The 17,931-nt window shown below is 29.0% G+C and overlaps 1 non-coding gene across 1 annotated transcript; it reads left to right on the top strand.

Annotated features, from left to right (window-relative positions):
* The first annotated feature begins 1,717 nt into the window (after nt 1-1,717).
* Nucleotides 1,718-1,791, top strand: TRNAV-AAC (transfer RNA valine (anticodon AAC)). The gene has a single exon. It is a non-coding gene; the product is annotated as a tRNA-Val (tRNA).
* Nucleotides 1,792-17,931: the final 16,140 nt, after the last annotated feature.

A 17,931-nucleotide genomic window follows, 5' to 3' on the forward strand; every position in this document is an offset into this window, starting at 1 on the left:
TTATTACTTTTTGCTAAAAATGGGTTTAAATGCATAAGTTTAATAGATGATATGCTCAACAAGAAACATGAAGCCATGACCACTGCCCGTGAAATTATGGTGTCATTGCAAGAAATGTTTGGGCGACCGTCATCTTCTGTACGACATGAGGCTATAAAATATGTTTATAACTCATATATGAAAGATGGAACCAATGTCAGAGAGCAGGTCCTAGACATGATGGTTCACTTTAACATCGCAGACGCTTACAGGACTACCATAGATGAAACTAGTCAAGTTAGTATGATCTTGGAGTCTCTTCCGAAGAGCTTCTTGACCTTCCGAACTAATACCGTAATGAATAAGATAGATTACAATCTAACTACTTTATTAAATGTACTCTAGACTTACCAATTTGAATCTGGCAACTTTTGGGGTTGGTAATATAACTAATTACTTCACATTTTTCCTTGCTCTTTTGTTCTTATTTTAAGTTTCTGAGTCAGCTTATGCATACCTCGACTAATCTTACGGGATAATATGCGTCATTATACAAAGAGAACTCATAGGATATTAGATCCTAGGTAGATGGCCACTGTAGATCGAACTCATTCTCTCGCAGTGCCCCAAATTGTTTTTTTAGGTGTAAATTGTGTACAAATTAGTACAGGTAATTCAGTTGGTTTTATTTGTTTTTCTTTTTGTAATATATGTAATTGGTTGATTTATGTGAATAAAAAAACTATCTTTTTTGCTTCATCTATAGAAGGTTGATGAACAAAGCAAATAGAAACAGAAATTAAATTATTAATCAGCACATGCAGAAGTTCTTTGAAAATGAGTATGAAAATTAGAGAGTAAACAAATCTGGGTTTTTGTTTGTAATGCACAAAAATGGCTCTCCCATTGCACAATGAAAACAGGAAGAGGAAATTTTTGTGACAAAAAGAATATGATCTTCTTGATCTCTTGACAAAAGCAAAATATTGTAAGTAAGAATATGACTCTATTGATAGTTAAGAAAAATAAAAAGAAATTTGATGTTACTTTTTGTGCAAAAAGATTAGTTTCGAATTTTAATTTATGGAATATTTAATTGTTAAAGTATAAAAAAGTAGATCTAACTATGGTTGGTTTCAATTATACCTTTAAATCATGGAGTTTGTATTTGTTTATTTGTTGTTTAAGTAAAATAATCTAAACACACGAGACGAGTTAGCAAAAAAATTATGACCATAATAACAAAAAATATAAATATATATATTGTGGATTAGAATTAAAAGGAGTAAGAAAGGCAACATATACTATTCAAGATACATTATGTCTCTTTTTTTATGTACGTGTTTGGATATGTTTACATAAGCTAATACGAACTTGTTTTTGAATGAATTTAACTACAAAAGACTGCGAGATGGTTGTTTTTGAAACAAACTTCGAATGTTAGGAGGTAAATGAAACTTAAAAAAATTGGGAGTATAGTCGAAACCAACTCAATATTTTAGGATTTTTTTAATAGTTTAATCAATATTTCATTTTTCAAATCATATGAATTTAAATTAATTAATTAATTATTTATTTATTTTAGAACAAAATTATTTCTTTTCACGAGGGTAATAATTTTAAAGATAAAAATGAAATTAGAGAGAGAAAATCAGTGGAAATATTAATTCATGGATGAATTCTATTTTTGGCATGAAATATTAAATCAGAAATAATACTAAAAGGAAAACAACAAAATGGTGTCGTGGTGTAGTTGGTTATCACGTCAGTCTAACACACTGAAGGTCTCCGGTTCGAATCCGGGCGACGCCACCTTGTTTTTTATTCTTTTATTTATTTATTTTCTTTTGTTTTTATTTTCATTTTATTACTTTTTTTGCTCCTTCATTCTTCTTTTTACTGGATCGCATTACAATCATGATGTTTAATACTAAAAAAAGATATTTCTTTTTTCAAGTTTTTTTGGTTTTCTCAATCTAAACAAACTTTAAATTCTCGTTTTGAAATTAAATTTGGTTATTTCAATCCAATCTTTGCATAAAATTTTGGGTTTTAAAAAAATAAAACATATATAATTAGAGAGAAATTAGAATATTTGATTAATTTGACAAAATATTATATTAATTAGTTCAATTATGCTCATGTTGGATAAATAATAATAATAATAAATTGTAATCGTAGTATATGATTATAATTCAATAATGTCTTTATGTGGTTATATATGGCTAATGTGTTTGGTTTGGGTTTACTATAACGGTTAAAGTAATTGTTATTAACAGTATTTTAAAGGAAATGAGTCGTCATATAAAGAAAATCGAATCATTCTTTGATAAATTTCATATCAAAATAAGAAAAGTCAACTTATAGTGTTTAGTAAATTAATACCTCAATTGTTGTAAAGTGAATATAATTATATTTTAATTAAGTATTAATATTTAACTTCAAAATTTTTAAAGCTAAATATATAAAAGCCTTTATAAATTAAATTACAAATAATATTGGTATATTTTAAATATTTTCATCAAAATATGTATAAAGAAAGATAATAAATTTTGTAAAGCCTCGTTTTGCAAATTGATGTGATTAAAAAAATTATTTTTTAATTATTAAATAATTAGTTCTACCAAACACCCAAAAAAAATAAAATAAAATTATAAAATTATTTTGATTGACTTCGAAATCAATTTCAAACGCCTACGTGACCGTTTGGTCGAAGGGTTTTCTACATAGGAATTGACACAGACATCCAAATCTCATGTTTGTTTCACAATTTTCAACTAGTTGCCTATTTAATAAAAATAATATAAACTTTTGTTTTAATAAATCAATAATAATCTATTAAAATATTTACTTAACTTATTTTTATAATAAAATTTTATTAGATGCAATTACTTTTTTACATAAATTAATAATTTATTAGTCAATAATATCTTAAATATATTTAATTAGTAAACTAGAATTAGTTAAATTTAATTAGTACAAAAATTCATATTTCAATAATAATAATTTATTACTTTATTGTTTTTTTAAGTAACTAAGTAATTATTTATTGAGACTAATTTTAATTTGACCATTTCTTATGAATATGTAATCATTATTGATCAGTTAATTATTTATTGTTATTAATTTTTAGTACTCCATCCATTATTAACATATCATATTTAAAAAAAAAAAACTAGTATTCTTTATTAATATATCATATTGTTATTTTTTTTTATTTTTTATATAATATGTTATTTATTAAAATATATTTTCTTATATTATTTAATTAAAAACTAAAATTACTAAATTTAGTATTAGATTATAATTAGTATGACGTTTATTAAATATATTAATTGGTTAATTTTTAATTATAAATACTCATTTTTCAAATATTTATAATTAAAATTATTATTGATTCCTAATTAATTAATTTTTTATCGATATATTGAATGTTGTTTATTGACTAATTTATTAATCTATTACAGTTTTAAAAGATTTTAATGCTTATTTTCATAAAAGTCATAAAGAAATATTATAAATTCTTTTCTTTTCCTAAATAACAAGTTGATTGGGGAATAATCCTCAAATTACACAACCATAAATTTTTAACAATTGTTTAAAGTCTCTAACAGGTTTTTCTTTTTCTTTTTCTTTTTTCTTTTATATTAATGTAGGGAATCAAACCTCTAATTTCGAGGTTGATTCTCATATTTGATGTTAATTGAGTCATGTTTATTTTTAAGGATTATGTGTATATATGTACTTGTATAATTTGATTTGGTTACTTGTTACCAATTTATATGGATCTGTACAATTTGATTTGGTTACTTGTTATATATTTATCCATTTATCAAATTCAAATGAGTCTTTTTATCATATACCACTCAACCATTATTATTATTATTATTATTATCATTATTGTTATTATTATTTTCAGATAGAGGTGTTCATGAATAGAATAATCTATTGAGACACTTTTTAGACCTATTTGTATTTGTAAGGTAGTTATAAGTTTTTTTTTTCAACTCAAATAACACTTATTAAACAAACGAACTCAACCCAGATCAAATAGTCATGAAGTATTTGGATTGGGTTGTTCAGTCACTCATTCAAATTTTAGTTTTAAGAAAAAGTAAATTTTTAATCGGTAAAATATCACCATATTTATTTCAAACATGGAATTAAATTTTACAACTCAATATAATGTACATTCTAAAACATTCCACTGTTGTGAAATTGAGAAGTACAATGGAGCACAATGGAGATATATATATATAACTAAATTAAAAATAACTAAAATTATAATTTATGGAAATAGAATTAATAGAATGGAAATAGGAAATATATGAAATTTTCTTTTTATTCTCACTAATATGCATAGTTTTATGATTCACCAAATGCAGGCACGTAAACAACATGAAAAATGGCACATGGCTTTTAGGACACTAAGCATTAAGCATCTATTTTTATGATATTTATAATACTTTCCCTTAGATGTGCCCATATATATATATATATATATGAAATATGTCTCGTTAAAACCTTACTAGGAAAAACCCAATGGAAAAAAAACCCAGTAAAGGAAAAAGAATACAAATTTCATATAAAAATTACTATTGAAAGAATACAATATATTTACTCCTCCTCACGAAAACGTCATTTAAGATCTCTAAATCACCGCATTCCAGTGTTATGCACCATTTTTTCAAAAGCTACAGTTGGTAATGCTTTTGTAAATAAGTCTGTCAGATTATCCTTCGAATAAATTTATTATATAGTGATGTCGTCATTTTCTTCAAGATCATGAGTGTTGAAAAGTTTTGCTGAAATATACTTTGTTCTATCTCCTTTAATATATCCTCCTTTAATTTGGATCAAGAGCAATATTATACGCAAAAATGTTGTCAATAATTCCATTAATTTGATTCCATCTCTTTCCTGTCATGACATAATTTATTGAAATCTCATTATTATTTTTAGGTATTTCACCTTCCTCACTAGTTATGTCGAGGATTTCTTCATGGGTATTTACATCCTCAACCAAGTCTTTTTCACTATTATTTATTTTTCGTTTTCGAGGACTTTTACCTTTGGAACCCACTGGTCTACCACGCTTCTGGGTATTCCAAACTCTCAGCGACAACTTGTTGTGTTGAGATATCAATTTTTTATGGAACATTTGCAGCTGGTATATGTGACTTAGTTACTTTTTTTGCATCTATAAATACATCTGGTAATTGATTTGCTATATTTTGCAAATGAATTATTTTCTGAACTTCAAGTTCACATTGATCTATATGGGGATCTAAATGAGACAATAACGATGCATTCCATATAATTTATTTTTCCAATTTCTTAATTCCTCCCCCTAATATTGGAAAATTTGTCTCGTTAAAATGACAATAAATCATGCAGTAAATACATCACCCGTCAGGGGTTTAAGATATTTAATAATTGATGGGGAATCATATCAAACATATATTCCTAACCTCCTTTCAGGACCCATCTTAATGCGTTGTGGTGGAGCAATTGGAACATATAATGCACATCCAAAAATTCTCATATGGGAAATATTTGCCTCATGACCATAAGCTAATTGTAATGGCGAATACTTATGATAAGCTATTGGCCTAATGCGTATAAGTGGCGCTGCATGCAAAATAACATGTCCCCAAACAGATGACAGAAGCTTAGCTCTCATGAGTAATGTCTTGCAGTTAATTGCAAACGTTTTGTAAATGATTCTGCTAAACTATTTTGTGTATGAACATGAGCTACAGGATGTTCAACACTTATCCCAATTGACATACAATAATTATCACAAGTTTGTGATGTAAATTCACCAGCATTATTAAGACGAATGATTTTAATTGTATAATCAGTAAATTGTGCTCTTAATTTAATTATTTGAGCAAGTGATCTTGCAAATATAAGGTTTCGACTTGATAATAAGCACACGTGTGACCATCTACTGGATGCATATATTAATACCATAAAATATCTAAATGGCCCACTTGGTGGATTAATAGGTTCACAGATATCACCATGAATTCGTTCTAAAAATACGGGTGATTCAGTCCCCATTTTAGCTAGTGATGGTCTAATTATTAATTTTCCTTGAGAGCAAGCATCACATGATAATTCATTAGATTGAAGAATTTTCTGGTTCTTCAAGGAGTGTTAATTTGAATTCTCAATAATTCTCCTCATCATTAAAGATCTTCGATGACCCAATCGGTCATGCCAAATTGTAAATATGTATAGATTCATGAACTTCAGGTTCATTGTTGCATATGTTTCAATTACTCCTATATAAGTATAATAAAATCCAAAAGATACAGTAGACAATTTTTTCAATATACATTTTTCATTTGAGACAGTAAAGATATATATAGATATTCCACATTATTCTTACTGTCAGACTCAATATGATAACCATTGCAACCTATATCTTTAAAACTTAGAAGATTTCTCTTTGATTGATTAGAGAGCAATGCATTGTCAATTGTAAATTTTGTTCCTCTAGGCAAAATAATATTTGTTTTTCTAAAACCTTCGATCAAGTTTGCAAAACTTGATATTATATTACTTTTGCTTTCATTGTCAATTTGGAAAAAGTATTTTTTTATTTTTAAGTATTGTGTGTAGTTGTACCATCTCCAGACATAGATTTTCTTTACTCATTTTTTAAACACCTAACATATGAAAATGATTCAAGTTTCTTCATTAAAAGAAAATAATTACAATAAGAAAAACAACACTTAAAATATATAAAAGTTACTAAAAAAACTGAAGATAGATAAAAGAAAACAACAACATTAAGTCTAGATATTCTCAAAATCAAAAGAAATACTTAATATTCCATCAACTGCACCAATCTTCTCTTTAGGAGATTTAAGGAAGTTTGCCACATTCAAATTTGGGTCAAATATATCATTATTTTGGAATGTAAAATTTGCTCCCACATTTTTTCTTTTTCCTTTTTCCTTCAGGGAGGTTTGATAGACGTCAATTAAGTGTTTTCTTGATAGACCTCAATTAAGTGTTTTTACATACGACAGGTAAGTGACCAATGTCCAGTCATTTTGCATTAAAAGCATTTAATTTCAATACTTTTTGAACTCTTATCTTATGGAGCTTTTCCTTTGCGATCATCATTTTGTATAGTTATTTTGAAATTTGAATGACTAAAACGACTACCGCGAAAATAATAATTGTTTCTTCCTCTGCCACAATCACAATCTCGACCACAACCACGACCTAAACCACGATTATAATTAAAATTCATACAACATTCACTTTAGGGAATGATGTCGTTTCGGTTGGTCGAGATTCATGATTGTTCATCAATAACTCGTTATTTTGTTCGGCCATGAGAAGACACAAAATGAATTCAGAATACTGTTTAAGACCTTTCTCGATATTGTTGCTGCAGGAGCATATTCGAGATATGAAATGTAGAAATGTCTTCTCTAACATATCAACATCAGTAATTTTTTCTTCGCATAACAACAATTTTGAACTGATTTTATATAGTACGGAATTATAATCACTTAATGATTTAAAATCTTGTAACCTTAAATGCATCCAATCATAACGGGCTTTAGGAATAATAACTGTCTTTTAATGATCATACATTTCTTTCAAAATTTTTTACAAGATACCAGGAACTTTTATTGTAAGATACTCCATTTTTAATCCCTCGTGAAGATGATGACAAAGAAAAATCATACCTTTTGCTTTTGTCTTGACTGGATGTCGTATTTCTTTCTTTAATTGTTTCTCCCAAGTTCATAGCATCCAGGTGAATTTCGGCATCGAGCACTCATGACAAATAATTATTGCTATTAATGTCAAGGGCTGCGAATTTTAATTTTGTAAGGTTTGTGATGACAACACTATCATAAAATATTGTATTTATATTAGAAATTTAATATGTTACTTAATATGGAAAATAACATTTAATTTATCAATTATAATAAAGAGGAAAAAAACCGACTTACCTTTAGGACCTACCTTCAGCGATGGAATCAACAGGAACTCGTACTAATAACGTGTTATAAAATTGAGGAGTACAATAGAGCACAATGGATATAAAAAAAATAATATATATACAAATATAATAATAATAAAAAAAATAATAAAGTATAACTGAACTTATAAATAAGTAAAATTATAATTTATGGAAATAGGAATAATAGAAATATAAATATAATTTTATGGAAATAAGAAATATATGAAATTTTCTTTTTATTCTCATCAATGTGCATAATTTTATGATCTATTAAATGCCATTATTTATAGGCAAAATGACAAGGAGGATGTAGATTTACATGGACATCAAGCATGAATGGTTACAAGGCACATGGACAATGTGAAAAATGACACATGGCTTTTAGGACACTAAGCATTGAGCATCTATTTTTATGATATTTATAATATCATGTAATTTATTTTTTAAGAATAATGGGAGAAGAAATAATAAAAATTAATTGTGAAATAAATAAAATTAAAATATATATATGTACATATAAGGGAAATGATTTTAAATGACAAAATTGTTAAAAAAATTTACAACTAATAACAAAATATCATAATCTATCTGTGATGACTACGATAGACTACTATCTGTGTCTATTTGATAGTTATAAATATTTGATCAATTTTCCTATATTTGAAAACAGTCCTATATATAATTGTAACGTAATCAATAAAACATTTTTAAAAATAAATATAAGTCATGTTTGGTTTGGTTCAAATCAAAACTAAGAATCATCCTAAATTATAACATTTTTATTTATTTGAACCTAAGTCAACTGCTGGGATGGGTTGATCTAATTTTTTTGGTTATCTAGTCGTTTGAACACCCATATTTTTTGAGGCAACACATGATAGCAAAAATTCAATGGTCCACTTTTGGTTGATGATATATATGTCTAACCTAGTTGAATTGCTATTACCAACTATATTTCTTTCACTCATTTTTTTTATATTAAATATTATTTTGGTCCCTATACTTCAATGATGAAGAGAACTATAGGATAATTAGTATATTTTAATCAATATTTAATTTAGTTGATAATTTAACTTAATTAGTATATAATTAGTTATTTTCATTTTTCCTTGCAAGGCTATAAATAGCCAATTTAGGATTTGTGATAGGAATTTTTTGATCATTCTTTTAATATAGAACTTTGTTCTTTGAGATTGCTCTTTCATCTACGGGATTGATTCTCTTTGTTCGACCATGGATTTAGCCTAAATACCTTTTGTGCTGCATCACTTTGAAATTTCTACAATTTTATTTCTTGTTTGTACTCCCAATAAATCTCAAATTTAGTCTCAATGCTAGTTTAGGATTGTTTTCATTTTTTTTTTTGTTATCTATAATATTTTTACTATAAATTTTGAAAACATATTTCCATATTTTTATTTTGTTGCATGAAAATTATTATAATTATTCCATTAATTTCCGTAGAAAGTTAACTTTGAAATTAAAATAATATTTTAATCTTCTTTATCATTGATAATAGGAATGTAAATGTTATTCTCTCACTATTTATTTATTTATTTTGTAAATTTTATTATTTCACGTCTTATCGTTATAATTGAAAAAACAAATATATTGAATAAAGTATAATGTACAATTAGACTCTAGTGTTGTGGTGTATTTGATTATCATGTCAGTCTAACACATTGAAGTTCTCTGGTTCAAGTTTGGCGATGCCATTTAATTTATTTTATTTTACTTTTCAAAATTTCTAATTACAGTTATTATCTTAGTTTTTACATAATTTTTTATTAATAAAAATTTGAAAAACAAGATATCACCTAATTACACCTGATCTTAGTTACTGTAAATTATATAAAAAAAAAGTTTATTTACTTATTTATTTTTATTTTGAAAGACAAGGAAACACATTCCGTGATGGTAAAAAATCATAGTTTAAAATTTTGTTTGTAATCTCAAAATGTCGGTAGGAGAAATATCAAATTTTCCTCACTTTTTCAAAAAATTTATTGAGATTTTGAGATTGAGATTTTTTTTTTTTTTTTGCAATTAGTTATGCTAGTTCAATTACTATAAAAGAATATTTATTTTCAATAAACGACATATTTTTATTTAAATTCACATTATTTCACTTCAAACTTAAATTGACGTGAGTTTTCTGATATTCCTCTCATTTTCTCTCAAGTTCTATCTATTTGGTAGAATTTTTCTTTTTTTTTTTTTCATTATGTTGTGTTATATTTAATGTTATGCTTTTTACATCTATCTTATGTTCCATATTATGATTTTTTTATCCTTATTATGTTATATTATGTTAGTTTATGCCCCGTTTGGTAATCATTTGGTTTTTTATTTTTTAAAATCAAGTATATTTCATCCACATTTCTTACAAAGATTTGCATATTTAAGTACAATGGTTGAAATCTTAGCCAAATTCTTAAAATAAAAACAACTTTTTGGAAGTTAATTTTTCTAATTTTTAAAATTTAGCTTGGTTTTTTAAACTATTGTAGAAAAGTAGATAACAAAGAAAGAAATTTGGAGGTAGAAATAGTGTCTATAAGCTTAATTTTCAAAACAAAAACATAAAATAAAATTGTTACTAAACGGAGTCTTAATGGTATGATTTTCATTTTTATATCCACTCCATTCTATAACAAACAATTTACAACTATTTTATGCGTAAATATTTGATGTTCTTTAATTTTGTAATTAATTTTCAATATTTGATATTATTTTATAATTATTTTTCATTTATTTTTTAAGTTTCTACTCTCACATTGACATTTACACAAATATTATATATATAAATGTTGTCTTGCTTTATAAAAATGATGATTAAAAATAGTCAATTATAGTCTAATTCAATCATGATCAAAGTTTCATTAACTAATTATAATCTTTTCTATAAAGTTCTTTGAGATTTTTATCGATATCATTATTTTTGTAAATTTGGGAGCTCAATATTTTAATGTTGGATAAAACATAAAAAAGTGAATATATATTATATATAAATATTAAAAATATATGATTTTTTCAAAACAAAAATAAGAAAAAGAAACAAAATTTAGACACTTGAAAATAAATTATTAAAATATAATTAGTTACGAAAAGATGAAAAATAATTTTCATAAAATAAGTCATTACTCATGCTTTGAAATTAATTATTATTAGCCAAATTGAGCATAGCTCAACAGACATAAATTTGCACCATCAACTTTGAGGTTAGTGGTTCAATCCCTCACCCTACATATTATAAAAAAAAAGAAAACAAGAAGTTAATTGTTATCAAAATCTATTAAACAATAATTACTACTAAAGTAAACATAAAAATATATTTTAATATAGTATAAGAGCATTAAACCTCTCCTTTTCTTCTTTGTGTTTTTTTTTTCCGCATGCCATGGAATCAATCACTCAGCCAAATCCTCCTCATCCTTCGTGACCTCTTGTAATTCCGACCACAATTCCTTCTGAAATTCTGGTGATAGGATCTCCCATATCTAGTCAAGGACAATTTGTTAGCAATTCCAAGAATAATTCCTATCTTCTTCAGTTAGACGTAAATAAAGCCTTCAAAGATTTATTTGAAGAAGTCTACATGGATTTTCCACAAAGTTATCAACCTCGTATTTGTTCTACATCAAGAAAAACTTGTCTGCAAGTTGAAGAAATCAATATATGGTTTGAAATTACAAGCTTCCTGACAATGGTTTGCTAAATTTTCTAATGCTCTTATCTCTCTTGGTTTCACACAATCTACTTAGTGGATTATTCCCTTTTTGTATGAGGGTTTGGTTAGAACTTTATTGCCTTTCTAGTCTATTTTGACAACATCATCATTATAGATGTTAATATTCAATATATTGATAAGTTAAAGCTACTCTTACATGATCAATTCAAATTAAAGGATTTAGGTCATTTGAAGTAATTTTTTGGGTCTTGAATTGGCTAGATCATCTAAAGGAATTTCTATTTCTCAAAGGCATTATACTATATAACTAATTTAAGATGTCGAAATGCTTGGTGCCAAAACGTAATCTATACCAATGGATCCTATTGTTAAACTAAAAAGGTTCAGCACTGACTTGCTAGCAGATCCAACTTCTTATAGAAGATTAATTGGCAGACTGCTTTATCTTACCATTTCAAGACCTGATATCGTTTTTGTAGTTAACAAACTAAGTCAGTTTGTATCTTCACCTTGCAAACAACATTTGGCTGCTGCTTATCACTTGTTGAAATATTTGAAATCATCTCCCGAACCAGGCATAATCATTGCTTCTTCTAAGTCTTCTCAGTTATGAGGATTTGTTGATTTAGACTGGGCTTTTTGTCCCTATTCTCGTAAATCCATAACCAATTATTGTATCTTTATGGGAAATACACTTGTTTGGAAATCAAAGAAACAGAGTATTATTTCTCGCTTTTTAGTAGAGGCAGAATATCGAGCAATGGCTATTGTAACATTTGAACTAGTTTGGTTGACTTCCCTCTTAATTGACTTGTGTATTCCCAATTCTACGCCATCTTTATTGTTTTGTGACAATCAAGTCATTGTTCACTTGGCCATCAACCCCATTTTTCACAAAAGAATTAAACACAATGAGCTAGACTATCATTTGATTCATGAAAAAATGGTTGATGGAATCTCTTCAACTCTTGCCTATTCAATCACAACATCATCTTGCTGATGTTTTTATAAAACATCTGTTGGATATGGTGTCCTAAATCTCATATATCTTATAGTTTATAAATATAAATTATATATTCAATAAAATAAAAGGTATTTTATTAACATTTAGACTATATTAATTCAATCCAATAAACTAAGATCCAATGTTATTTTATGTAACTTAAAATATGTATAAGGTTTATATATAGGTGGGTCATGTTTAAGTAACAACCTGAATGATCTATAGTAGATGGATAAGGTTGGGTACCTTATCTTGGTGACGCAATATGACCCACTTTGTAGTTGTTACAATTGTTGTAAAGTGCTACAAATGACTTGATCCTAATCATTCATGTGGAGGCATGTGAGTGTGAGTTCTATACGAAGAGTTTTTATAAGGTTGGACCACGAAATGAATAGTTTTTCCATATAACACCGTTACTAGAAGAAACTTACATTTCACCCGGGATGACCATAAGTGATTTAATCTTAATCTTGAGTGAGTTGTGAACTCTTGTTTATGAGGGCAATCCTTTGATCTATATGAGTGAGAGTAACTATATTAACTAACTCAACAAGCCTACCATTTTAGGGATTTTTTTCGAGTAAGGAGCTGGGAACACAACTACACAAGATGAAATTCACTCCTTCCCGACCTTAGGGAAAGTAGATAAATTGTTCCCTTAATACTTGATTCTCTGTCTTGAATAATGAGACCCTAACCTCTCACTGACCCTAGAGGTGTTAATTTATAGTTGGACTATAAACTGTTTATTCATTAGAGGAATAACTGATATTTAAGGAGTTAGATGTAACTATATGAATAAAATGGTAATTTGACCCAGTTGTAGTTATGAGCAATTTGTGAAGATTTGACTCACTGTTGAATGGTTATATTTATGGACACATAAATATATATGCAGTTTGAAGAGTGCAGCTATCGGTCTTTAGTGAAGTGATCGACAATTAATGAACATTGATTAATTTAATTAAAGAGTTTAATTAATTAATCTTATATCATTGGAGCTTCTAATCTGTAGGTCCATTAGGTCCCCTCGTTAGCTCACTAAAGGATAGTAATGAGGAATTATTTGAATTGTTCAAATCACTTGAAGGAATTTTATATTAATGTAATTAATATATAATATGGCTAATTATATATGTGATCTATAATCTAATTATGAAAGAGAGAAATATTTGAATGAGATCCAAATATTAAATTCATGTGAATAGATTCACAAAGAATAAATTAACGTAAATGTTGAAGATGTGTCTGCATATAAATATGTGAAGTTTATATATTAATTAATTAACTATATTATATATATATAATTTTATTTAATATATTTTTAAAAAACCAAACGGTTTGGTTTGATTTTACATTCGATTTGAAGTTTGAAACTGAACCAAACCACATGATTCGGCTTGAAAATTATACGAAATTGAACCAAATCGCAGAATTAAGTTTCTAGCCTAATTTGGTTCGGTTTCATAATCGGTTCGACTTCGCGGTTTGAATGACCAACCCTACATGTCATCACTAATGTGGTACTATTTGTGATGACATGACAAGACGGAGCAACCATGACCATTGGGCTTGGATCTTTGATCGTGTCTCCTCAAGAGTTGGAGATGGTGGTGATCATTGCATAGAAGATTTGGAATAGGCTAGAAATAGTCTGCCGTTTTGTAAGATTCCTACTGGTATTGACATTATTTGCGTGTGTCTATTGATTGTTGTATCAATGAAAAGCAATCTTTTTATGTGACATTTGCTGATAAAGTAGGAGGGAGGGGAATAGTTAACTCCTTCTCCTTTTAACCCTATTGGTTGGTACCCGTCTTGAGAAACTACTGGAAGTTGAACACTAATGTTGCTTGGAGTGCTGTTCGACGTTCTGTCATCCTTGGTTGGGTGTTTTGAGAATATTTGGGTCAGGTTTGTCTTGTTGGGTTCAAGTTTATCAATAGATGTAATGAAGTCAAGGTCCATGAAGCCAAGATTATCTGTGAAGGCCTCTCTAACATGATCTCTCTTATTTTCTAGCCTGTTATTGTGGAATTTGTTGACTGCTTTGAGGTTAAACCTGAAGGAAATCAGATTCGCTATTTCTATGAGCAGCAGAACAAGATTATTCCAAATTACAATCATAAATGAATAATACATTTACAGCCGACTTCAAACAAATGGTTATATAATTCAAATGCAGAAATTGCAGCATGAACAACAAATGAACAGAGGGACAAATTGTATGAACAATGGCAGAAGCGTCTCCATGCTCCGTTGTGTACTCTGATCGCTCAAACAATATCGACCACGAACGCTCGATCTACACAACCACAACAATACAGCACGAACACTTCGCGCTCGTCATCAACGATCACCTCGGTCACGAACTCCTCAGCAACATGAACGACCTCCACAACACCACGAATGACCTCCATAAAACCTCGACGGTGTCGAGTTGAGTATGACACCACCAACAAGGCTACCTTGGTATTCTCGGTGTGAGAATCCAGACGGTGGGCTCTGTTCAGACTTGGTATGAGGTAGAAGAACGGAGGAAACACCGATCGCATATACGATTGGACAAGTGGGAGATGGCGAAAACCTATCGTATAGGTCGATGTCCAATCATTTAGAAAAAGCTATACGGTCGTTTAACTCATTGTTTAGCTCGATCTGTCGCCTACAGACTCTATATGATCGTTTACTTTGGACAAGTGATCGTGTAACAACCCAAATTTGTACGCATACACTACAAGAAATTAAATGTTAAATGTTAAGCAGAACGAAATTTTATTTAAAGGGATGGTAAATGTAATACCCTAACCCTAATTTAGAAAGCAGGAAAACAAATAAAATATATAATTAAGAATGAAAAATATATAAATTTAATAGGAAAATCGGGTGAAAATTTAGAATTGGAAAAAAATAGAAAATTTATTAATTATCCAAAAATAATGAATAAAGGGCAGAATCAGGGAGGATTAGTTAGAAGTGGACGCTAGCTAATTCTGGAGACAAAGGGCAGTAGATAACTTTTTGTTTGGGCACTACTCATTAAAAGAATTAGAGGTGAATTAATTGCCCATATACTCTTAAAATTTGAAAGAGTTACAAAGGGAAAGTGGAATCCACAAGTAGTGAAGGCAACCCACGCGTGAAAACTAACAAGATTGGAAAGAAAATTGGAGAGAGCGAGAGTGGAGAGGGCGAGATTCTCAGCGAGACAGCGGGAGAGAGTGGGAGCGAGAGCAAGAGCAAGACCGGCGAGAGCGAGATTCACGAGAGCCAAACCAGCAAGAAAGCTGGAGAGAGTGAGATTTTGAGAACAAAGAGAGCGAGATTTGGACAGAAGCGTGGATTATGCGTTGAATTTGGCCACGATCTTATAGATTATACATGGAGAACTCTAAAATTGAATACAAACAAAGGTTGAAGACGTAAGGGCAAGCGTTAACCAAAATTTGGTGTCTTATTAAGAGAAATTCTTAAACCTAAGTAATTTTAAAGAAGACATTTGTAGGATGAGTTGTCGCACTAAGAAGAGCTGAAAACCACTATAAATAGGACCCTTTGCCTGAAGATTTAACCCATTCTAAAACACATCTCAGAAACAAAGAATCGTGTGAAAGAGTAAGTGTGAGTGAGGAAGTTCTGTGAGGTTAGAAGAGATAAAGCTCGGGTGAGGTGCTGCCCAATTTTCCTTCTAGTTTAAGAGGGAAAGCTCTACTGATCAAACCATAAGGAATAATAAAAAATAACTAGGATCGCAGTCAAGGTAAGTAGTTATCTCACCGGTGTTTCATGGTAGTGTACCTTTAATATGTTGCATAATTATGTTATTATTATGTTGCATTACATGTTTAAAATATGTTTATTGACAAGGGAACCCATGCATTATGTTTGTTCATAAAATTAAATTTTAATTAGATAAAAGTTATGCTTCTAGGGCTAGCAGGGCATGTATGGTTGCGCCCCTCTAGACCCAATTCTATATCAAGATATTCTAAGGCTAGCAGGGCATATATGGTTGCACCCCTCTAGTCTATGTCAAGATTATGCTAGGGACTAACAGGGTATGTATGGTTGCACCTCTCTAGTTCAATCTTACGTTTATGTTAATGGTTGATGTTGGATGCGACTCTGGCCTTACTGACTGCATAACCCGCTAATCATTAGATGGGCTAGTTTTCGCCTAAGTTCTCATCTTCTTATCAGGGTGAAGAAATTTACGTTAGAAGCATAACCGACCACCACATGTTAATATGTTTTCGGTCCCATTCATATGTTTTCAGAATATGTTGCATGTGATTGTGTATTTGGTCACTACCCTATATGAGAACTACTTACGGGGTATATTATATACTCATCCTATTTTTACAGACTTTGTAGGTAAGGACACAGCGTAGGTGGCAGAACTGGACGTCGCTCAAATAGCCAACCATCAAACTCACTATTATAGGTATATGCATTTTTGTATCACTACGCTAGTGTTTTATGGATTCTGGTGTTTTGTAAAATAAACTTTTTATATAGTTTTCTACCTAATTAATAAAATCTTAGATATGTTCTTTTGAGATTTTTACCAAAACTCATCTCATAATAGAAAAGTCTAAGCATGCATGTCGTAGCGGTCGGGCCATGATATGTAAGAATCCGGTCCTTACAGACCGTCTAACAAAACTATGCGATCGTTTAGTAAATACTGTACAATCGTTTAACTCGCCACTGCACAATCGTTTAGCTCGCTCAACTGTCGTTTAGTAAATTCGAATTTACTTGACGACACCGTGAGTTTCTTTAAGCCGAGAGAAAAAATTTAAAACCTTTTTCAATCGTTAAACTCATTTTCAAAATAGGAAAACCATTTTCCTTTTAAATTCACGGTTACCATGATTCCAATAACCACCCACTCACTCGATATTTAAAGAAAAAGAATTAATTATCCAATAATTAATATTATTATAAATATAAATGATAACCAACTTATCATACTATATTTATAATCTATAGTTTTAATATTTCATCTCATGAAACATATAAACCATAGTTTTTTTTTTCTATTCCATGGTATTTAATGTAAATCTCATTTACATCAATCTTCCACTAGACGTATCTCATACATCAAACTGATTTATCACATATAATCAAAATATCTCTTGTCAATTTGAACTTTTCGAATCAACACCAAGAACTGATCCTCAACTAAATCCATTGAGCTACCAAGGGGACCTCATGGACCTTTAGCTCGAAGCTTCAATGGTACGTGAATAACTG

Source organism: Benincasa hispida, chromosome 11, assembly GCF_027475165.1.
Source record: "Benincasa hispida cultivar pf3 chromosome 11, pf3_genome.v1.1, whole genome shotgun sequence".
Taxonomy (NCBI): Eukaryota; Viridiplantae; Streptophyta; class Magnoliopsida; order Cucurbitales; family Cucurbitaceae; genus Benincasa; species Benincasa hispida.